Source organism: Tamandua tetradactyla, chromosome 15 (genome assembly GCF_023851605.1).
Source record: "Tamandua tetradactyla isolate mTamTet1 chromosome 15, mTamTet1.pri, whole genome shotgun sequence".
Taxonomy (NCBI): domain Eukaryota; kingdom Metazoa; phylum Chordata; class Mammalia; order Pilosa; family Myrmecophagidae; genus Tamandua; species Tamandua tetradactyla.
In genome coordinates this window covers 25,017,960-25,041,360 of record NC_135341.1, presented here as the reverse complement: position 1 = coordinate 25,041,360, position 23,401 = coordinate 25,017,960, and the positions used below count along the sequence as shown (strand labels likewise).

At 40.9% G+C, this 23,401-nt stretch overlaps 1 protein-coding gene, 1 long non-coding RNA gene and 1 other non-coding gene across 12 annotated transcripts in view; 1 reads left to right on the top strand and 2 right to left on the bottom strand.

Moving 5' to 3' along the window:
- Positions 1-23,401, bottom strand: part of FHIT (fragile histidine triad diadenosine triphosphatase) — a 1,619,043-nt gene that overhangs the window by 48,603 nt on the left and 1,547,039 nt on the right. The window lies entirely within an intron of this gene.
- The window catches only part of LOC143656985 (uncharacterized), a 110,771-nt gene that overhangs the window by 10,500 nt on the left and 76,870 nt on the right, over positions 1-23,401 (top strand). For 2 of the 4 annotated variants that reach the window (XR_013162678.1, XR_013162675.1), the window contains 3 exons: positions 8,211-8,316; positions 8,915-9,019; positions 10,765-10,884. This is a non-coding gene — a long non-coding RNA (uncharacterized LOC143656985). Of the gene's footprint in view, positions 1-8,210; positions 8,317-8,914; positions 9,020-10,764; positions 10,885-11,469; positions 11,763-23,401 lie in introns of those variants that run through there. The other 2 variants (XR_013162676.1, XR_013162677.1) reach the window with 2 other exon arrangements.
- LOC143658166 (small nucleolar RNA SNORA42/SNORA80 family) lies at positions 7,097-7,233 on the bottom strand. Its single transcript, XR_013163175.1, has one exon. It is a non-coding gene; the product is annotated as a small nucleolar RNA SNORA42/SNORA80 family (small nucleolar RNA).

The window sequence follows — 23,401 nt, the reverse complement described above, 5'->3', positions numbered from 1 at the left end:
TCCCCTCTATACCCCTTAAAAGACAGTGAATAGACCAGGAGCTATAGATCTGAGGTTCCTGTTGGTCTTTGGTTTAATCCTTCCCACCTTAGAAAAGTCAACCAACTTTTGTAAGAAAGCTCACAATACATGGAATTGAATATATTTAACCTAACCAAGAATAATGCAAAAACAGCTAATGCTTATAGTAGATGGTGAATCTGCCCTTGCACCACTGGCGGGAAGGAAGAAGATAGAGACTATTGATTAATGATACTGCTTTTAAGTTGAGCGAATAGCTTGGCATTACCATGACCTCAGCCTTGGTGGAAAGCTGCGTCCAAGTTTGTAGCCTTTATGAAACATTTGCCACTTAATTGTTGGCTAATTACCTTGGATGTAAGAAAGGATTTCTAGAAAAAAGATGGTATCATTTTATGCCATTCTTGCTCTGGGTTGCTTTTGGAACCAACTGTTGTGATCAGAGAAGTAAATATTGTTAAGGGAAGTGAGATAGTTGTTCTGGACAGACACCAAGAGCCAGGCTTCCAGGAAGCCCAAGCCAATAGAATCAAACCTTCACAGACATAAACCATTACTGGGCTTTCTCCATGGGTTGCCTTTGTGGTAGTTGTCTGCCTAGTTTCCAGGGAGCCTTCAATTAGAGATATTGAGTCGAGATGATTTATTCTGTGGGCTGCATTAGTGCTAAGATCATTAAAGTAAGTAAGTCATTAGTTATACCCGGAAGGCAATGGTGGGTTTGTATGGCTTTAGTTCATGAAAATATCATATTTTAAGGACAACAGTTTCTTCTGTAGACAAGCTAAGTTAGCCAGCACAAATATACAATAATCATTAATACAGAACAATAAAAGGCCTAGATAATTGATCTGGGCACACAAGGCTAACCCTGCTCTGAATTGAGAAATCCTCAGTTCAGAGCCTCTTCCCACAGAACCACTTTCTACCTCCTTTTTCTTAACCTCCGTTTCAACTTGATCTGAAATGGACAACAGTGTACCATCAGCTCAGCTAGCAGAGAGCAGAGAAAACTGTTCAGTTTCTTGCTGTGCTCCCTTGCACTTAGCAGTGTTAAATAAATATGTGAGGAATGAACAAATGGTGAGGAAATACATATGTATATATGTGTATGTGTGTGTGTGTGTGTGTGTGTGTCTCCTATTAGTTCTGTTTCTCTGAAGAACCCTGACTGGTACACATAGTTACGTGGACACACAGTCAATGTTCATCTCTTCAGGAAGAGGAGTGACCTGGCTTTTATGGAACTACTGCTAGGTACCAGGCAGGCTGTCCTTGTGGCATTCATGTGCCATGACATTTAATTTTATCATCATCCCTGCAAAGCAGACATTTTAAATCAATATTTTATAGATACTATTATCTCCTCCAGTGGGGATGCCACTACTCATGGTGAAATGCCAAGTAGAGGACTTACATAACCCAGGGACTAACACACAGAGGTTCAGTAAGCAACAGCTACCAGTATTATCACTACTCTGTTCAAGTTACAGATGAGGAAACAGAGGCTCAGTGGGCTCCAGTGACCTGCCTGAACCAAAAAATGTCTCACAGTCGGGATCTGGATTCTACATGTCTGTTTCCATTTCTCCATTCAGGAAGAAGAGCATACTGGCTCTATATTCCTCTACTCTTTGCTTTCTTAGCCTTCTTAGCTTCAAGCCAGGAATTCTAGAGCTACTTGCAGATAGCTACAAATTCTCCTCTAAGTACCTCAGTGAGGATTAGAAAATAGATCATATACCAGTTTTATTTTTTCTACTAGGCCCCTAAGATACAATAAAAAGATAATTCCTTACATAATGGACTAGAATAAAGACGCCTGCCTTAAAGAAAGTCCTTCTCCCACTGAATGGATGTTTTGCTATTGGTTAAGCAAATTTCCATATTCCCAAGTCAAGACACTGTCAGGCTCCATTGTCTATCTTGGGAGCAGGGCCTGATGTGGAATGTCATTGTAACATCACCACTGCTATGGGTCCTGAACACATAGCCAAAGTTCTTCAAAATACATGGAATTCTCAGCAAATGAGAACACTGTTAGGCACATGATCAACAAACCAGAAAGGCTATGGCACTTGACATAAGGGATCTGAAGCATTTCAGAAAGATAAGTCAAAATGCATTTATGAGCTGAATGCATCCTTCAGCCTGCTTAGCTGTGCTACTTGGTTCATAAACCAGGGATTAAGCCAATTTCATTTTAGCTTTTTATTTCACCTTTAAGCAACCCCTCAGGTTTCCAGAAGAATTTTGTTTGACCTTTTAGCTAAAGTTCAACCTCTACCAGGTTACCAATTTTGAACTGTCCCTGGGTGATCACTTAAGACAGATTTCACTATAATTCAAGGAAAGGATAATCCCTGGGCCCATGAGTTCACAAAGGAAGAAATCCCAGTGGTCTCAGGAATGGCAAGAGTTTGGGCTTTAGTCTTGCTAATGAATTTTAGTGATATTTTCATTGCACAACATTGATCACTGAGGTGAGCCTGAATGCATTTGTTGGATATTGAACCCAGAGCATTTGTTTAACCCCAAATGGTTCCAAATGAGGTTTATTTCAGCATGCCCTCACACTCTAGGCCCTATTTCTGAGATGCAGCTGTAGGGGCCTTTGCAAGTTGTCATTCACTTCCAAAGTTACGATGCAAATATTAAATCCATCACTATGACTCTGGTGCAAGGAGAATTTCTCTACTCTCAGCCCATATACTCTAGAGCTGCATTTATTTAACAGCTACTCTCAGGAGACCTCTCAGCCACATCCTGAAGGGACATGTGAGAGAGGGCAATGGAAAGAGAGTCAGGCCATTTCAACGTACACTGTAGAATGCACCCTTAAAGGTGTTTGATTCTAACATATCCTGACCTTTTATCTATTAAATCTGCCTTATTCTTAAAGAAATATATACAAATCTCTCAATATGTGTATATATTTCATCAGGATTTTTTTTTCTCTTGAATTTTTGATTATGCACTTAGCTGCCAGGTGTTTGGGTTCCTATCATGAGGATAGATCAGCTCTGTCCACAGAAGTCAAAACAGAGGTCCCAGTTTGCAGGGAAGTCAATTTGTTGCCATTCACAGACTCTACATCCATGAAGTAAAGAGAAAGTCAATGCCTGTCTCACTTAAGAATCAGAACAAGATATCTGCACATACCATTTTTCTAACTTGCCAAGTACTGTGGAACCCGTTGACCGCTTTCTCTTTGTATCTCGGTGGACTGGAAACATGCTCATTTGGGAGGAAGGGCTTAGAGCTTTCTGCCAACGGTTCAATACCATGCTGCACCAGATTCGGCTTCTTCCATTCTCTTTCTAATCGATTGGCATACTTCAGGCTACTAGGTTTATTAATTAGATGATAATTTTGGGGAGTGAGTATACAAGGAGATAAATGTCTCACAGATAAACTCAAAGCTTGCAGGTAGGAGGCATGCAGTGATTTACAAAGTGTTTATCTTTCTGACATTTTTCCCCGTAGGAAAAAGTAATCATTGCGACTAGCCTCTAAAAACAGAGATACTTCTTTCTGCGCGGATTTGGAGACTAGCCAAGATAGTGTGAAGATTCCTGGCATTTTGACACACCTGCTGGGGTACCACGGACTAGATAACTTTATCTGCCTATGAAGGGTCAACCCAAAGCCACAAAGCTCCTTCCTTTCTTACTGAGTTAGCACAGCAGAGCCCTAGGCATCTAAGATGGGAGTAGGAGGATGTTTAGGGCTGCCGACTCTTCTGATTCCAATTTCAGAACATCCACTTCCCCCTCCCGCACTGCACCCCTCCATCTCTACAGGTTATTAAATGCAAATAAGAGTATTCTGATAGGAGCACCTGCCCCACCATGGCCTTCCCTCTTTGTTCCCATCAACTCTTTCTGACAGTCTCACTGTCCTCGCAGTGTCCTGGTAGGGTTTAGCACTACTGATATCTTGGCCCGGATAATTCTGTTGTAGGCATTGTTCCTGTGGATGGTAGGATGTTTAGTAACATCACTGGCCTCTATGCACCTGATGTCAGTAGCAACCTGCCTCCCTCAGTTGTGACAACCATAAATGTCTCCAGACATTGCCATATGTCACCTGAGGAGCAAAATCCTTCCATGGTTAAGAATCACTGCCTAAAGATAAGTGGAAAACGAGGGGAGAAACTGAGAACTACCCCATGCATAAGGCATCATAGGGGCCAACTACATCATTATCACTTCTTCAGCCTTGTTTACAGATATCTCCCCTGGGAAATATCAGTGAACCAGAAATCTCAAATAGGATGTTGAAGGGGATGCTTTTGGGGTGGAGGAAATAGTTGAGAAACTAAGATGGGTGGACCATGCGAACATTATGAGTAAGATATGCACAGTGCTTCAGGATTCTCAGCCAAAAATGGTGTGAGAAGGACCAGATTGACCTAGCCCTCCCAGGAGGAAGTCATGCTATTCAGAAATTATTTTTCAGTGCCTACTCTAACCTCATTCAATCAATCAGCAGATTTGATCATTCTTCATTTTCCCTCCCTACGATCACTCTTTTAGTTTTGGTCACCATCTTCTTTCCCTTGGATTACTTAACAGCCTTCTTGGGGCTTCTTTCTTCCAGTCTTGTTTCTCATCATCCATTCCCCTCTGCAGATTGGGTTGGCTTTCTGAAATGCAAACCAGGTGGTGCCAGACATCTGCTTCCTTTTGTGGCTTCCCATTCTTTTAGGAAAAGACCCAAACTCCCTAATGAGGCCTCCAAAGCCATGCATAACCTTTCCCACTTCACCATGCTCCATCTCCATTGAATCACTTTGGGTTCCTCCCAGAGTGTGGATCAAGTACCTCTGAAGGTCCAAACAATGGCTTTAGGTCATGCAGTCATGGCCTTAAAGAATGTTGACTCCCGTAGTAAGGATTTAGTTTTACCATCCTTTTTCATTCTTAGGATTTTTCCACGAAAGAGCTTCAGTTTGATGCTCCAACATCCTCCCTACTGCTCTAATGCTTGCTAATCTCCCTTTTATACTAGAAAAGAATAAGCCTCAAGCTCAAACAACAGAATTCTCTTGAAATTTAATAATGCTATTTTACTTTTCACTGTATTTACATTTATGGTACCCTCTATTTGTGGCATATTATACTGGTTTTCTATTACAACAGTGATCTAATCTTTCCTTCTTCAATATATTTACTCAGGTAGAGAAAGGAAGTTGGTTTGAAGAAAATGAATATTAGTAGAAGTGGTGCCTAGACATGGCAAAAACTGTGACAAATGATAGTTAGGAAATAAGAAATAATAGAACTTGAATTTGCTTCTTGCTCTTTTTCACATACTAGCCTTGCTCATGTCAAGAAGGGGCTGCAGGCAAGAAAAGGAGGAATTAGATTGCACCTTATGTCCTATTATTCTTTGGCGTTTGATGTGGATAGCATCCCCCCAAAATCTGAGTCACTGCCCTGTCCAGGTGCTCCCCAGCATCATGTACACTGCCTCCCAGGCTCTGAGATGGTGCCTCAGGGCTCTGGAATCACATCTGTGTTGTTCACTGTTGTTTCCACAGTCTCTGGAATGGAGCTTAGCAGAGACAAGATGCTAGATAAATATATCTTGGTTGGGTAGATGAAATGGAGGGAAGAGAGGAAGAGGGGAACACATAATCCTTTCTTCCAGGGCAGGTCATACCAGAAAAGAAAGACAGAATGAGGACCAGATAATCAGCATCAATGCATACGTTAACTCACCTCCCTAGGGTGATGGAAACAGAGGAGCTGATGTGTATTACTCAGGATACAGCCTCAATTCCCTTTTCCACTTTGAGCATCAGAACTATACCCACTCTGGCCAATGAAAAATTCTTATAGATTGGCCCAGCTGGGTCTTTGGGTCCCCCCTGCACCTCCCTGCCTGGCCTTGCCCCCAGCTTTCCTGCCCTGCCCCTGCTTCTCTTGCTAACCCATCTCTGCCCATGTCCCGTCCTTCAACTTCCCAGGAGCTGCCTTCCTTGTTCCCTTAGAGGATTGCCAGAGACAAAGGCAACTTTAAGTGTTGACCAATGAGAGAACAGGTATCTTAGATAAGTTCAGCATGGGATTTTGATTTTGGTCAAATGGTCACCAAAGGCTACCTTGCAAAATACTCTCTCAAACTGCCCTCCTGGCTACATTGACACAAGGCCTTGTAAGGAACACAGCTAGGTCTTGTGCCCAAATGGACCGTATAGCAAGAATACACTAAAACCGGCAAAGTGTAAGCTTGCTCATTCCTCCTCTTTCTACCTGGAGCTTTACCTTTACAAATTTGTAGCACTTAAAGGTATGTTTCCCCAGCCCTTTCTAGATTGTAACAATTCCTTTTCTCCTGCTGACAAAATCTGAAACTTTGCCTGAAGCTCTCTCTTGCCAAGGAGAGAACTGTGTCAGACATATGATGCGTGATAAAATACCACGGTAATGTGGAATAGTGCTTTGAAATGTTGCCAGGGCAAGCATGCATACAGAATGATTGAAATTGCCAGCAAATACAAATGGTAGCTTTGTGGCTCATCTGTAAACTAAATGTAGGAAAACAGAGACATTCTTTTCCCTCCTTTGCAATTTGCACAGCCTCTTGTTGGAAACTACAGAGATTATGCCACTGAAAGTAACTGCCATGTTTATTCTGTGCACAAATTTTACAGACTAATACAATCTCCCCACATAGTCATCTGTCTTGTGAGGCGCCCCTAGTACTCTAAGCTGTTCCTTGTAGAAGCTGTCATGAACGCCTCGTTGAAGAAATCAAGACACTAAACCCAAATGCTTTCTGAGAGGGTATGGATGTCAATTTTGCATTACTGAGAAATGACATCAACCTTGTCTACCTTGGAAATAAAGGCTGTACAACTGAATGGATTCAGCCCTCCCCTCACCCATGTCTCCACAGTGAAGACACTGGGAATTATTAAGAGACTGGTCTTCATAATTAGGGAAGCCATAATCGTAGGGTGTTTACTATGTCAGGCATTTTGCCCTATTTTAGGTAAACCTCACAACATCCTATACTATAAATAATATCATTTTCATTTTTGTTTTTCCCTTTTTTTTTTTTTATACATTGTGCAACCCCCTTCAGTGCTCACAGCCCATGGGTATGGAGGCTGGGCAATGGTTTGAGGTTGCAGTTTATTCTAGCATGGGTACACTATGAAAGGCCCACAGAGAAGGCTCTGCCTAAAATCCATTACCATGCTCTTCATTTTACTTTTGAGAAAACAGTTTCAGAAAGCTTTGCTCAGTTGTTCAAGGCTTCACAGACAAATAAGTGGCCCAGCCAGGATTTAGGCCAGGCTTGTGTGATTCCAAAGTCTGAATTCCTACCATGGTAAATAATGTCCAACCAAAGGCAGGTCCTTTTCCTCTGGAGATGGTTCTGCCTTCATTATCTGTGGTCTTCAAACATTATTTGTGATGGGTGTGTGCCCACAACTAGCAGGACATATGAACCAACAGGAAGTTACTTACTCATGAAGAACCAGTAGACTAACTGAGAAATTTTTTCATGCACAACAGGATATCAGGGGTCAGAAAAATATTCAACACAATTCAAAGGCATCAGCCCCTTTACAGAAAGTGAAACCCCAGTTTGTCTTTCAAAAATGAGAGAAAATAAGAAAATTCATTCACTGATACATTGATTCATTCAAGATGTCCTAAAAATAATAATAGTTACCAGAAGTTGGGTACTTACTACATGCCAGGAATCATGAAAAGCACTTTACATGAAGGATGACATATAATCTTTACAGTTCAGTGAGATAGGCACTATTATTAACCCCACTGCACAGATGTGGAAACCAATGCTCAAAGCTGATGTATTTTGCCAAGCTCAGATAGCTTGGTCAGGATTCAAAACCAGGGCTTTCTGGTTCTGAAACCATGTTCTTAACTTCTCTGTTGTTTTGTCTCCTACAAACTCTTCCTACCTCCCATCAATGTGTTGAATAAATAAGGGAATTGCTTTTTACTCCAGGAGTGAAAATCAGAAATGTGGGGGAAGTGACAGTGTTTTAGAAATGAGGTGGGCCAGATGCTCAGCAGTAATCACGGTATAACATTGGCCTCTCTGCAGCTTACCTTCCTAATCTGCAAACTAATGGCAGCGAAGGACATAGACTACAATGGTCTTTCACTCCATTTCTCCTGGGTTTTGATTTAATTCTCTCCTAGCCAATTGAAGTCAAGTACATCAAAGGTGGGGCTGCCTCCTCCAGTGACTGCAATCATCCGAACACCCTCCCTCAACGGGACCATCTGACGGCGAACTCTATGGCTGGTCAGTCAACTCCCAAGGGCTTCCTGGAAATTCAGACACCATATTCAGGGCTAAAAGCACTGCTCCTCTCACCTCTGTCCCATCCCTCTCTGGCCTGTAGCCCCCTGGCCTTCTTTCAGGCCTTCAGATTGGCTCCTGCCACCCTATGCCCAGGCTGGTCTTCTTGCCTGGAGCACGTTTGCTTCTCTCCTCATGTGGTTGGCTGCCATACCACTTTCAGATCTCAGCTCCAGGGTCACTTTTGCAGGAAGCCCCACTTGACCTCTTGGCTTGGAGGTCCCTTCATTATAGTTTGGTCCATTCTTGAATTGGTCACTATCTGTTCTGATGGATCAGTGTCTGGGTCTCCTACTAGACCCACTCTTGTGTTCCCAGCACCCAGCCCAGAGGGTGACTCAGATGAACCTCTCAAAACATGTGGGTAGAAGAATCAGCTCACTGATCTGCTACCCACATCTACTCTCCCTTGCCAGTGGGGTGCAAGAAGTAACCCCCAAATTACAGTGGAGTTGCTAGGCTAGATCTCCTCTCAGTCCACAAAGAATCTCGCAGTACCATGTTCATTGCTGAATTAATTTTTTTCTTTATCTCTGTATAGGAAGTAATCTTTCAGATCAATGCCCAAAAGCAAAGAGACTTATGGAATGTTAAGAAGATTATGCACATAAATGTACCAACTGTGACAGCCACGCCAGGAATAATGGTAATATTGTGCTGAGCGCTAGTTTATCAACCTTTGCTACTTACAAAATTCACAGCCAATTTAATTAAAAATATAACAGCTCTGAAAGCTGCTAAAATGACTACGACAACAATCAATCATTTGGTAATAGCGTTGAAGATCCATTAGGGATGTTGCACTGGGTGCCAACTATTTTTTAAACCCAGATAGTAGGGGCATTTCATTCTATACAATTAATGTCACTATATTTAAAATATTGACTATATATAAAGAAGAAAATACCAAACATCTTTATAACCCACATTTTTTATAGTCAAAACTTGCTTAGAAAGGTGCTTTGGATTTATTTGTTATAAGCTGCACATTTCACATTCAGAAAATTAAAATGGCTTTTACTGACTAACTCATTTAATCATTTAGTTGATTTAATGAAAAACTATGCATTTTTCTCCTTTTAGTTGCTAAGATTAATACTTTCTATTCATTAGCAATCAAATATTTCAGGAAGGTTTACACCTTATTCTCACTTAACTCATTACCTTTTATTTAAAAAAATTCTAATAGAATTTAAATAGTGTCTTTTAAATCACTTGGAAATTTCTTTCTTAGTAACTCACTTTGTCTTACGGTATCCACAGTGCTAGCCTGTGACAATGAGACATGGATTCCCAACATCCTTTTCTAACCTCTTTGGGGGAATTCATGCACATGGAGGACAGTTGAGAAGGAGTAGAGACTTTGGAATAAATTATGAATCTAGCTTCCCGTCCCCCTAATTCAATAATATATCAGTGATGTCATAGCATACCTTAAAATTCTGTTAAGAAGGGCCCTTTGATTTATTAACGGGATTTTATGAGCTACCTGGGAATGTGAATCCATTAAAAATATTAACTATAAGCATCTGGCTTCCATTTAATAAAGAATTGAAGCTGCCATGTAAAAGCAAACCCGCACAGACGTGGCCCTCCTCTCCTGTCACTCACAGGAAGGTTTCCATTGCAGATGCTTTTTCATCATAGCAATGCCATTTGCAGTTGTAGTCTCGTCTCTATTATACACGTCTATTTTCAGTAGTGTATACATAAGCAGGTAAATTTCTCTCCACTTAAAATGCCTACAAGGACATATTCTACCATGGAATATTTTTATGACCAAATTGGTTACAAAATAGTATAATCAATTAAAATTATTGAATATTAAAGAGTCAGTAAAGTCAGCAGTTTAAAAGCAGCATTTCTAGGTTTTCTTTGCTCCTATACCAAAAAGCATTTTTTGAACCCCAAATGCTTCGTAGAGCAGAATAATAGAAGGCAGAAGAGAGTATTTCATACTGAGTATAGATACAGTGGTTTAAGGACACTGTATAAAAAGTGAAAGAAAGCATTGAATGGGGAACATTAAGAGGATAAGGACAAATGAACCATTTGAACAGTATGAAGATGATGTATTTTAAGGTGGCACTCAATGAACTAGCCTTTATTCCCTCTTTCAAGGTATTCTCTGTTTTGTGTGTGTGTGTGTACACACGTGCACTTGTATGTAAATGAATTCATCTATCATCCTCATTGTGTCTGTTATTGTCTTATTAATTGTGGGAGAGGGAAATAAGACTTTCCTTTTGTACCTTAGAGTTGGGAGAACTGATCTAAGCATCTATATGGTTTAGTCCTAACATCTGATCTTTTCTTCTAGGCCCTGATCAAAGTGATACTTATTTTTTATCGCTTCTGGAATGATCTGTGTAATGTTTGTCTTCCTTCTAGGCTATAAACCCATGAGAGCCAGAGCAGTGCTTATCTTGTTCAACATTATTGTTCTACCACTAACACAGAGATCGGTAAGTGGTTAGTAGGTGGTAAATAAACTTGATTTGAATGAATGAATATTATTTGCCAAGGTGATTCCAACTGGTTCATCAGCAAAGCAGAAATAAACTCTAGGTCACCCTCTCTATTATTGCTGAATTTCTAGTCACCTTTCCAGACTCTGTTCCAATATCTACTACTCCTCTAGGAAGCATTTTTGAGACTTCCCCACACTTTGCATGGGCTCCATTAATGCTTTGTACCTATCCCTCTATGTTTTGTGAATTTAGCATTCCTCTTATTCTCTTCTACTCATAGAACCCCCTTTTTGATGGGGAACTATCCTGTTTATCGCAATTTGGATGGGGTTGATTCCATTTCTACCTAGCTTTAGGAGTGGGCTCATGAGTCAGAGCTGTCTCTCAAAGAACCCCCTCTCTCCAACCAAGGTTATTGGTTTAACACTGGGTATTTGTGGTGATTTGGAGCTATGTGTATCCCAGAAAAACAAGTTCTTAAACTTAATCATTCCTGTGGGTATGAACCCATTATAAGTAGGACCTTTTAATGAGGTTAGTTCAGTTAAGGTATGGTCCAACTCAACCAGGATGTGTCTTAATTCTATTAACGGAGTCCTTTATAAGTGGAATAAAACTCATTTAGACAGAGAGGAAACCACAGAAGAAGCAGCCAGAATCTTAATATCAATGGAATTGGAAGAGAAAGGAGAAGCCAGGAGAAGCTGCCATGTGCATTGCCATGTAACAATGGAGCCCAAGACCAAGGATCACCGGCAGTCAACCCCAAAACACCACAGTCTTTAGGGAGAAAGCATCTCTTTGATGATGCCTTGATTTGGACTTTTTCCTAGCCTCAGAAATGTGAGCAATTAAATTCCCTTGTTTAAGCCATCCCTTTGCATGGTATGTGCTTGAGTAGTTTAGGCAATAAAATGGTATGTAACTTAAGTTGGCCTGGAGTCTTCGTGTAATTTTTTTAAGCATTACTAGCAAAGACAATCTTTCCACTATAAGTTACTAGAATTTGGGCCACAGGCTGCTGGTGTTCAGCCTTCCCTGAGGAGAGACTGCCTAAAAGAAGTAGAGAGTCTTAGAGTCCTTGATGATACTGCTTATGCCCCCTAGATCCAGGAATGCTTGCTTCAGCTCATTAGAATTTCAGCTATATGAGCTAATAACTTTTTTCAGCTTCCCTGAAGGCAGTTTGAGTTGGGTTTGTGTCATTTGCAGACCAAAGATCTCTTCATTTTCCTATGCTGCAGACTGTCATGCGTGGGCTTGATTCTTTCTTGTACTCCCAGTGTCTAGCACAGGTCCTGCTCTCAGTAAAAGTTTATTGAATGAATAAACCAACACAATTCTAGTAGCAAGAGACTTTTCACAAGCATTCTTTGGATAATATCATCAGTAGGAACTATTTCAGGAGACTATGTGTCTTTTGGATAAAACATTCACAGAAGAAGGCAGAGACTGTGCAGTAATTGAAAGTGGACTTGCAATATCAACTGGAAAAGGCACAGAAAGGCCCTTAAACAGACACAGAAGATCTTGGAATAGTTTAGAATAAGACAATGGGAGCTGTGCAGTCATAAAGTGGATTTCACATTTCTGCTTTCCTACAGGACTAGGTCTTAATCATTATGACCGTATTTCTGTGGCAAATGGAATTAACAATCCCACATGCTTTGGAAACATTAAATTGTTAATAAGCCCTTTAGAGCTCTGCTTCTTCTTTGAATTTCATGAATAGTTTTTGGCTATAGAGCAGGTGTATTAAATCATCTCTCAGTCTGAGCTGGTAATTGAAGGCCTCTCAAAGCCTGCCTAGAAGAGATGGTCTTTCATTATGGGGAGGAACAGATGGTGCAGACTTTTGATTTTTCTTTTTAAAATCTAATGGTTGGCCATATCTGGCAAAACAGTTCATGAAAACATCACTTTCCAACCCTTTTTTCCCAACCTATATGGTAGGCAAGGGTTCCAGATATATCCTCACTGTGAACCAAAAGTTATGAAAAATCTATGGCAGTAGATGGTTAATTGAAATCTAAATTGAGATCTGAATTGAAATCCCAGAACTGCTCTTTTTTTTTGAAGACCTTTTGAAGACCTTGAGCAGATAGCGTAATACCTAGCATTCTCCTCTGTAAAATAGGAATATACCGTCTTCTCATAGAGATTATTTTAAGATTAAAAGAGATTACTTATGTTCAATGCTTAGAAAGAATCTGGTACATAGAAAGGACACAATACATGTTAGTCATGATTGTGATGACATTGAGCATGATCATTTCAAGTCATTAAATCAAACTGTGCACTGCTGAATGCCTTACTAGATGTGAATTAACATCTCAAACATATTTGTTCACCTGTCATCATTTTTCCATGTTGCTCACCCTAGTATCATTCGTGTCAAATTCCCTTTCTTTAGTTTGGAGGTTCTTATACACCTGAGGGTCATGAATGCCCTTGGAAATCTGAAGTCTTTGTGAGGTGTCCCTCTCTTGAGCTCCTATAGCAACTTCCCATCTGCCCTGCCATACCTCCTATCCTATTGCACTGGAATTGCCCATGTACTCATTTCTAGAATCCTCCTGATTAGAATGGAGGCTCTGGAAGATCAGGGACCATATCTGGCCAGGCCACCATTTTCTTTCCCTTGCTTTGCTCCATGCCTGATATAGAATAGGTGTTCAATATTCACTCAATAAATAAAAACCACAGAGCCTTCCCCTGACCCCTTGAAAATCCACCTATACCCAAGCGTTCATATCTGATTTCGAGGTCTGTCTAGGGACTCCAGGGTAAGAACTGTCTTTTAGATGATTCATTAAAAATGCAGTTGGGAAATTTTCAGGCCAAATAATGAAGGAACCTTTCTTTATGAGGGGCCAGAAAGAATGTGTAGATCAATTGGAAATCTCAAGGGGGAGGGTAGGAAGAGGGACAAAGAAGTTGGTGTTGACATGGCAGTGAAGATGAAGGAACTTGGTCCAAGTCTCTCATTTTACTGAATAAGAGCTAAGCCTTCTACGGGGCCAGAAAGCTAGTGACAAAAATGACCTGACTCTCTGGGTTCCCAGCCCAGGGGGCTCATAAACATTCGTGCCCCTCCCCCAACCCATCATGCTGCCTTCCCAGAAGCTTCATATGTTGCAAGAATTCAATGAAGATTTACCTTCTGGGCATTGCCATAGGATAATTTAAGGAAATACAGGATTTATATCACCTTGGTCAAACTAGGGACAGGCCTTTTCAAGAAAGAGTTGATTCAAATCTATTAAACTTACGGAGTTTAATAGATGCTTGCCTCATTACAAAGATGAAATCACTCTATTTTTCATCAATAGGAGTTTGACATTAGAGAAGAGAAGATGTGGTTCTTGACAGTAAGCCCGGTGAGGGCAAGGATAGCTTCACCTCAGTGCTGTTAGCCTAGGACTGACCCACAGAGTATGCCCAACACTGGGATAGTTACAGTTTGCAGCAGTTCCCAACCACATTTAATATTAACAGGAACTGTGGGGGAGCTATTTTCCAGGGAACGCAGTTTGAGAATCTATTAATCCCACAACCACATATGCAGGAAGTTTTGCACGTGCTTAGCCAGAGATTAATTTTTTTAACTATGAAAAAAGAGCCTTACCCTCCCCATCATGCTGGCTGCTCTATCAGTCAGTTAAACACCACAGTTTTTAAAGAAATAGGATGTGATCTGAGAACATCTGCAATTCTCTAGAATGTATTATTGCCAAAACTTGACTTAAAACTCAATATTACACCTCAGACTTTCCTTCAAAGGTCTTGCACTGAATTTTCCTATTAGAGTGCAAAAAATTATAGTGATTCCATCTGAAGCAGCACCAGACTGAATTAAAAATGCACCAGCCCATTAACATCACCACAGCTTAATTTCAGATACACTTAGTTTATTGATAATGGTACTCATTCCTGTTTCAGAAATCAAAATTATAGAGAAGATATGTGTAGATTTTCCTCCACTGCCACTTTGGTTTGCAATGGCTGCCAAAAATTCAAAACACTGTTTGTTCTCAGAATAAGATGAGTAGCTGTCAGTATTTACAGAGAGCCTGGGAAAGCACTAGGCACCATGTTGACTGCTTTACATGTGTGATCTCCTTTATGCTCTTCAGCAATCCTAGCAGAGGCTACTGTAATCTGCCGTGTCATAGATCAGGGCACTGAGCCCTAGTGCCTAAAGGACATGGCACTCTGCTATGTGTTTTGTTTACAATACCTCCAATCTCATCAAAACCTTTGAAGGGCAGTATCATCATAATTTACAAATAAAGACACTAAGATAGGTCTCAAACCCAGGCCTGCTTTATTCCAAAATCCATGCACACTGTTACCTCTGACAATGTGAGGGACGGCCATTGTGTGGTTTACAGTGTGGGCTCGTAGTTAAATCTCCAGGACTCTACCCTGGCTAGCTGAATTATTTTGGATAAGTACTGGTTAGCCTTTGTGTGGCTCAGTTGCTTCATCTGTAAAATGGTATGATGACAGTACCTATCTCACATGGCTGAGAGCATATAGAACATGGCAAGTACTCCGCAAAATATTAGTATTGTTAATGAGAATAATAGCGACAATAATCACTTTTCATATTGATAAAGCTCCCTCGTAAGGAATATGGTATTTAAACAAATTCAAACAGTACTGTGATGTTTTAATTTTGCATTTAAGATTAAGTTCAAAGAGATGCCCACCAAGTGGAACAGAGCTACACCCATCTGTTGAGAGTGGCAAGGAGGTGCCTCCTCTGACTAGTTTAGACAAACCTATATCTGTCTCCTTTCAGGAAGTCCTGTGCTTCTCAGGTGTCAGTATTACACACAACAAGCATTTCTCCTGCGATTCTGTCTCTACCAAAATCTCTACTGAATATCCTGCTCATTATTCTAACCCTGCTCCTGAGATAGGTTCAAGTCCATGGCCACATGGAAGAAGTGGGTGGAAATAGAAGGCTCCACCTTCTGAGTCCATCAAAGTAGAAGTATACTCCTGCAGCAAGATGCTGTTCAGTCTAGCATGCGCACATTCAAGACAAAATTGTGTGTAATGATTGGATAGATATTGGGCAGAGGCAGCATGTGATTCCCTGCTCCCCTATTTAATGGCTTCCAATGGCTGCACAGTAGAATGAGAATGAAATCCATACTTCTCACTCTGATCCTGAGTGGTCTGACCCCAGGCTACCTCTCTAACCTCTCTCCTGCCCCTCCTCCTAGGCTCATTCACTGGGATCTTGCAACGGGTCTCCTCTTTCTTTCCCTTGACCACACAGAGCTCCTTCCATCCTTAAGCTCTTTGCACCAGCTCCCTCCTCTGTCTAAGAAACTCAAACCCTGTCTTTTTCCTATCTGGGCTTCTTCTGTCAGGTTTCTGCTCAAATGTCAGTCTTCAGGGAGACCTTTATCACTCCCATTTTAAACAAATCCAACCCTGCTCAAACTACCACACTCTTGCTATCCAATTCTTTTCTTCAGAGCCCTCATCGGCACCTGAAAGGATCTTATTTATTTACCAGTGTCTATCACTTGTGTCCCCTTCCCCAACCTAGTGGAAGCTCCCAGGGGAAGAAACCATGCCTGTCTTGCTCATTGCTGAATATTCTGTGCCTGGCACACAGATGGTGCTCAGTAAATAGGTTTGCAATGACAGAGCAGAGCAGGTGACTGATTCTCATTTACTCCTTATCAGCTATGCACCTGATTTAGTCCCTTCCTTATTCTGAGTTTTGGGTTTTTGTCTTTTAAAATGGAGTTGATAATCCTCATCCTCCCTCTCCTTCAGAATTTCTTTGATGAGTTAGTGAGATTCTCTTGCATGTGAATGTGTGCGTGTTTATGAAAAGACTTTACCAATTATGAGTGATTATCAGGGATGCAAATTAGGTTTCAACTCCTGTGTCAACTCCTCTAATGGTGGGATTCCTAGAAGCAGTGCTGAGATAGATTCCAAGTCTGCATTGTTCTCAGTGAGCAAGGATCCCTTAATGATATCTGCCTTGGGGGAAGGCCAGGGAGAGAGGAGTAGAGGCTTGTGCGTCACATAGTTGTTATATGCACAACGAATATGTAAAATATTATTAGAAGGCAAGTGTGCTGGCTTGAAAGGATGTATGTCCCCTAGAAAAGCAATGTTTTAATCAAAATCCCATTCCATAAAGGTAGAATAATCCCTATTCAATACTGTATGTTTGAAACTGTAATCAGATCATCTCCCTGGATGATGTGATTTAGTCAAGAGTGGTTGTTAAGTTGGTGACAACATGTGACCACCCATTTGGGTGGTTCTTGATTAGTTTCTGAAGTCCTATAAAAGAGGAAACACTTTGGAGAATAAGAGATTCAGAGAGAGAGCAAAGCAGAACGACAGAGCCAGGAGAAGCAGAGTCTACTAGCCAGCGACCTTTGGAGATAAGGAAGGAAAATGCCTCCTGGGGAGCTTCATGAAACAGGAAGCCAGGAGAAGAAGCTAGCAGATGATGCTGTGTTCGCCATGTGCCCTTCCAGCTGAGGGAGAAATCATGACTGTGTTCACCATGTGCCTTCTCAGATGAGAGAGAAACCCTGATCTTCGTTGGCGTTCTTGAACCAAAGTATCTTTCCCTGGATGCCATTGATTGGACATTTCTATAGACTCATTTTAACTGGGGCATTTTCTTGGCCTTAGAACTGTAAACTAGCAACTTATTAAATTCTCCTTTTTAAAAGCCATTCCGTTTCTGGTATATTGCTTTCCTGCAGCTAGCAAACTAGAACAGCAAGAATCAATAATTTACGGACAGATTCCTCAAGCTTTCAAAAGTGTGATACTTCTAGAAAGTGGGATTTAATGTTTTTGCATTCCCTTCCCCCCTCACCATTTAAATTTATTACACCAACCCTATTATTTTATAGAAAAACTAATTTTAAAAACCTCTAGATTCCATCATATAGTTAATCACATTGCTAATGTCCTAACATTATTTTTGGAAATTATCAAAATGGAAATGGGTAGGAGGAAGGAAAGGAAAAGAATAAGAGTATAACTGCCCACACAGTATTATTTTGATGTTAAAAAATTTATACAAAGGTGAAAGACAAATACCATCAATAGAACTAGAGTATCATCTGTTTTTCCTTTCAGATAAACCACATATGTGTAAGAGATGTGTAGTTCAGGGTCTCTTTTTTTTACCCCTGAGTAATCAACCATGGCTCCCTCTCTGATGCTGCTATTATATAATTTTGAAGGCATTAAGACAGATTTTAATTCATTTAATAATTAGGTCAATAAAAACCATTATAGCTGAGCGCTCCATTAAAAGTCCATAATGTTACCTTAATGGGGAAAAACTAATATAGTTCTGTTGGAATTTTTCCATGAAATTAATATTATAGAAATTTAGTGGGTGTCTTAAATAGCTTAAATAGACATTTTTATTAACAGAACTAATCATGAAATTAAAACAAATGAAAATTGTTACATTTGCTATGATGAAGTATCCATGTTCACAGAATTTTATCAGTCCCATTTCTGTGAAGAACCAGAACATTTACTACCACAAGGGTAATATATTAGAATCACTTGGATCACTGCTCATGGCCTCCTCAGAAGCTGCCAATTTGTATCTTGGCATTTGTGTCTTGAGCACTATGACACAATTTCTCAGAACCACTCTGCCAGGGAACATTCCAGAACAACAATGCCCCAAATAAAAATCTTCTCTCAACTCTCCTCTTTGGTTGATAATCTGAAATCCCCATACAACAACTAGCACACTGGGAACAGTTCAATAAGATGCTAGAGGCAGACACAGAAGTGGTTACGTCCACATCCCTGGGTGTTTTTATCACTCTTTTTTATTAACTTAGTCATTAAAGATTAGGATAAACTAATTCATTTATTTAATAATTAGATCAGTAAAACCATAGCTGAAGGCTCCATTAAAAGGCCATAATACAGATGTAACAACTTCCGGAAAGATGGCTGAATAGCCCTTGAGATTAGCCCTGCTCCATGGAAAAGTTAGAGAAGGGACAGGAGGGCAACTAAGGTGGTGATTTGAGAGTGCGGCTGACCTGGGAGAGCCTTCTGCTCTCTTCTGCAGCAGCCCTGGTTGCAGACACCAAGCTACTGAGAGGCAGAAAGCTGGAGTCTGGCATGGAGATGCAGAGCCCAGAGGAGTGCACGGACAGGAGCCGAGGACTAGAAAATAAACCAGGCCACATTCCTTGGGTGTGCTACCCTCACCAGTGCAGCCCCATGACCGGCAACTCACCCCACACCCCTGTCACCCACTCCCATTCCCTGCGCTCTAGGTACCCCCACACCCAGTACATGTACTTGCCTCACACCACTACCCCAAGTGCAGTCCAACCCACTTCACCTGCACCCCTCCCGAGTACCACCTCCCCCTCCCTGTTCCCTGCAGGCTGTTGCCAGCCCATAAATGCTATGGGCACTAACCTCCATACCCAGGCTACCCCTGCCCATAGTGTAGCACAGCCTCACCCCACCCTCCCTGAGCTCTGTGCATGAATTTATGGCATTCCTATACCCATGCATGTGCATGGGCCCCCAATCACAGTCATTCAGCTCTGGGAACCTCAGATTACAGCAGTCATAGAACCACACATGCAATGGCCCTCAGCCACAGTTCCCAGCTCTGAGAAAGTGCTGACCTGCACAGCAGGGTCACATCTACTCCCAGTCCACAAAGGCATAACACTGACCTGCTTCCACAGCTCCATGCGTGCACATAAAGGGCCCCATGCCTTAGACCAGCACACACTAGGGATATGTCCCCCAGACCAATGTACCTACACAGCTACATCCTCCCCGGCCGCTGGGTGCCCATGTTCATAAGCATCAGCTTAACATCCCTAACCTGTACCTATACCTGCCCTGAAACAAATTACCACACTGAGTGTCCTACCTTGTACACTGCTCCCTGCTGTACAACGATCCCACAAACATAAGGCCTTAGGCTACTGAAAGAAGTCAACTCCCAAAGTAAATCAATCAAGATATTTACATGCCACGAAGACACAGAAGATCACTAAGCATATCACAATGCAGACAGATATAGCCCTGCCTAATAACCAAATTAAAACACTAGAGGAGACACAGACATTGGAACAACTAATTAAAGATGTTCCTACAATTCTACTTAATAAAGTAAGTGGGATAGCAAATGACATAAAGGAGATCAAGAACACAGTAGAAGAGCATCAAGAGGAATTTGAAAGAATAAATAGAAAAATAGCAGATATCACAAAAATTAAAGACTCTGTTGACCAAATAAACATACTAGAGGCACACAACACCAGATTTGAAAAGACAGAAGAAAGAATAAGTGATCTAGAGGACAGGATAACTGACTTCAAAGACTCAAACAGCAAACGGCAAAAAAGATGGAAAATTTTGAGTTGGATTTCAGGGAAATGATAGGCAAAACAAAGTTCACAAATATAAGAATCATTGGTGTCCCACATCTGAGTTGAGGACCTCTTTTGTTGCTCATATGTGGCCTTATTCTTTCTAAGTCCAACTCTGCAAGTGAAATCATTGCCCTCCTCCCTATGAGGGACATGATATTCAGGGGTGAAAGTCTTTCTGGCACCATGGGAGATGACTCCCAAGGATGAATCCAGACCTGGCACCATGGGATCAACAATTATGTCCTGACCAAAATGATGGAAAGAAGTATAACTAATAAAGTATCAGTGGCAAAGAGTTCAAATAGAGTCAAGAGGCTACTCTGGAGGTTGCTCTTACATAAGCTTCAGGTAGATCTTGCTACCGTCATAACCTGCTAATCCCCAACCAGGAACATTCCAGCCAATCCTAAAGAACACCTAAGGTGATATATGAGATTCCACAAGGGTTCCAGGCACTAGAGTAACTTTCCAGAAACCTACAACCTCCAGATGGGTCCCTGGTCCAGATAAGTCCTGAAACCTAGCCCACACTCTCCAGAACATCAGATAGTTCTATCTCCCTACCCCATATTAGTGACAGACCCTTCCAATATGAAAAATTTAGAATGGCCATAGCCCAAAGACCCCTAACGAGAGGCATGGACAGATCAAAGGTGATGGTGGAGTTATACAGAGAAGATAGGATTTAACAAATGAATATGAATGCTGAATCATTAAATTGATATCTCTTTTAGTCTCCAGTATTTTAAAACAGCTAGGAGTAAAAACCTAAAACTGTGAAATTGTAACCCATGTCAAACTCTAAAATCTGTTCTACAACTAATTGTGGTGCTATGCTTTCAAATTTATAGCTTTTTTGTATATATGTTATTTTTCACAAAAAAAGAAGGAAAAAAAAGTCAATTGTGATGATAAAAAATGTTTAAGTCCTCTAACCTCCTATATTCTGGAGCAGCTAGAAGGAAAAATACCAGAGGATTATATGGTAGCCCATGACAAACTCTGGGGTCGGTCCTGTAACTACTTGTTGAAGAGTGCTTTGAAAACTATTGCTTTATTTCTTTGCTTTGTATATGTGTTATACCATACAATAAAAACATTTTTAAAAAAGTTCATAATACATGAGGTGGGTGCAAGGGTAGTTTAGTGGTAGAATTCTTGCCTACCATGTGGGAGACCTGGGCTCAATTCCTGGTCCATGTACTTACCCCAAAACCAAGCAAATAAGCAAAACAACAAACAAAATTCAACAAATGGTGCTGCAATAATAGGATACTCACATGGAAAAATAATGAAATGTAACCCCACCACAGAGCATACAAAAAAAAAAAAAAGTCCATAATACTACTGAGTAACTAAAAGTGAAATCAATTACAGTGTTGTTTGATTTGCATCAGTTCTGACCAGGGGAGCTAGATGGTGGGATGGAAGAAGGGGATTAAACTAAGGGCTTAAATTTCAGACCACATGAATCCTGTAATTCTATGAATTACTTAACTGCATTGCTACTCTGGTCAGTGTTAAGCAAAGACCAAGACCACAGATGTGCTAACACATTATATACATGACAAGACATTTGCCTATATATTGCAGAGAGGTGGTGGGTGGTGCATTTGAGGGTGTACAAACAACATGGGACTCTGGACTAGAAAGACCTATATTTGATCATGTTCCTCTGCTCCCAATAGCGTGATCATGGGAAGTTAGCTCACCTCACTATACTTCAGATTTAGCATCTGGAAAATGGGGACTGATGGAATCTGTGTTTCCTAGGAGGGTTGAAAGAAATTACAGATGAAAAATATCTGGTACAAAGGCTGTTCTTTGGAGGAGAGAGAGAGAGGCTTCTCAGTGGGCATTTGGGAGGATTCAAGGTCATATTTCTCAGGACATAATTAAAACATGAATGGGAGGGCACTGTCTGCTCATCTCCAGCTACCCTGGTGTGTTCTTAGAAAGGCTTGTGTTTGGCCAGCCACACTGAATCCAAATAAACCCAGTGGAAAGACATGTCTCCCCACCCTGAACTCCATTTCCTTCTCTGGGAAGAGTCCCAGTGGAATTAGAAAAACAAGGAAATCTACTTAAATATTTTCATTTAAATCAATTTTAAATGGCATTCTACAGTAAAATGGGTTTCCTATGGAGGCATATGCAGCCTGACTTGGGCAACATTTGCACCAACTGACATTTCAGGGGACAAGGCATGTCATGGGAATAGAGAGGAATGGTAAAAATGAATGGCCCTGGACATTTGATCTTTGATAAGGCAGTCAAGCCAACTCACCTGGGACAGAACAGTCTCTTCAATAAATGGTGCCTAGAGAACTGGATATCCATATGCAAAAGAATGAAAGAGGACCCGTATCTCACACCCTATACAAAAGGTAACTCAAAACGGATCGAAGATCTAAACATTAGGTCTAAGACCATAAAACAGTTAGAGGAAAATATAGGGAGATATCTTATGAATCTTATAATTGGAGGTGGTTTTATGGACCTTAAACCTAAAGCAAGAGCACTGAAGAAATAAATAAATAAATGAGAACTCCTCAAAATTAAACACTTTTGTGCATCAAAAAACTTCATCAAGAAAGTAGAAAGACAGCCTACACAATGGGAGACAATATTTGGAAACGACATATCAGATAAAGGTCTAGTATCCAGAATTTATAAAGAGATGGTTCAACTCAACAACAAAAAGACAGCCAATCCAATTACAAAATGGGAAAAAGACTTGAACAGACACTTCTCAGAAGAGGAAATACAAATGGCCAAAAGGCACATGAAGAGATGCTCAATGTCCCTGGCCATTAGAGAAATGCAAATCAAAACCACAATGAGATATCATCACACCCACCAGAATGGCCATTATCAACAAAACAGAAAATGACAAGTGCTGGAGAGGATGTGGAGAAAGAGGCACACTTATCCACTGTTGGTGGGAATGTCAAATGGTGCAACCATTGTGGAAGGCAGTTTGGCGGTTCCTCAAAAAGCTGAATATAGAATTGCCATATGACCCAGCAATACCATTACTAGGTATCTACTCAGAGGATTTAAGGGCAAGGACACAAATGGACATTTGCACACCAATGTTTATAGCAGCATTATTTACAA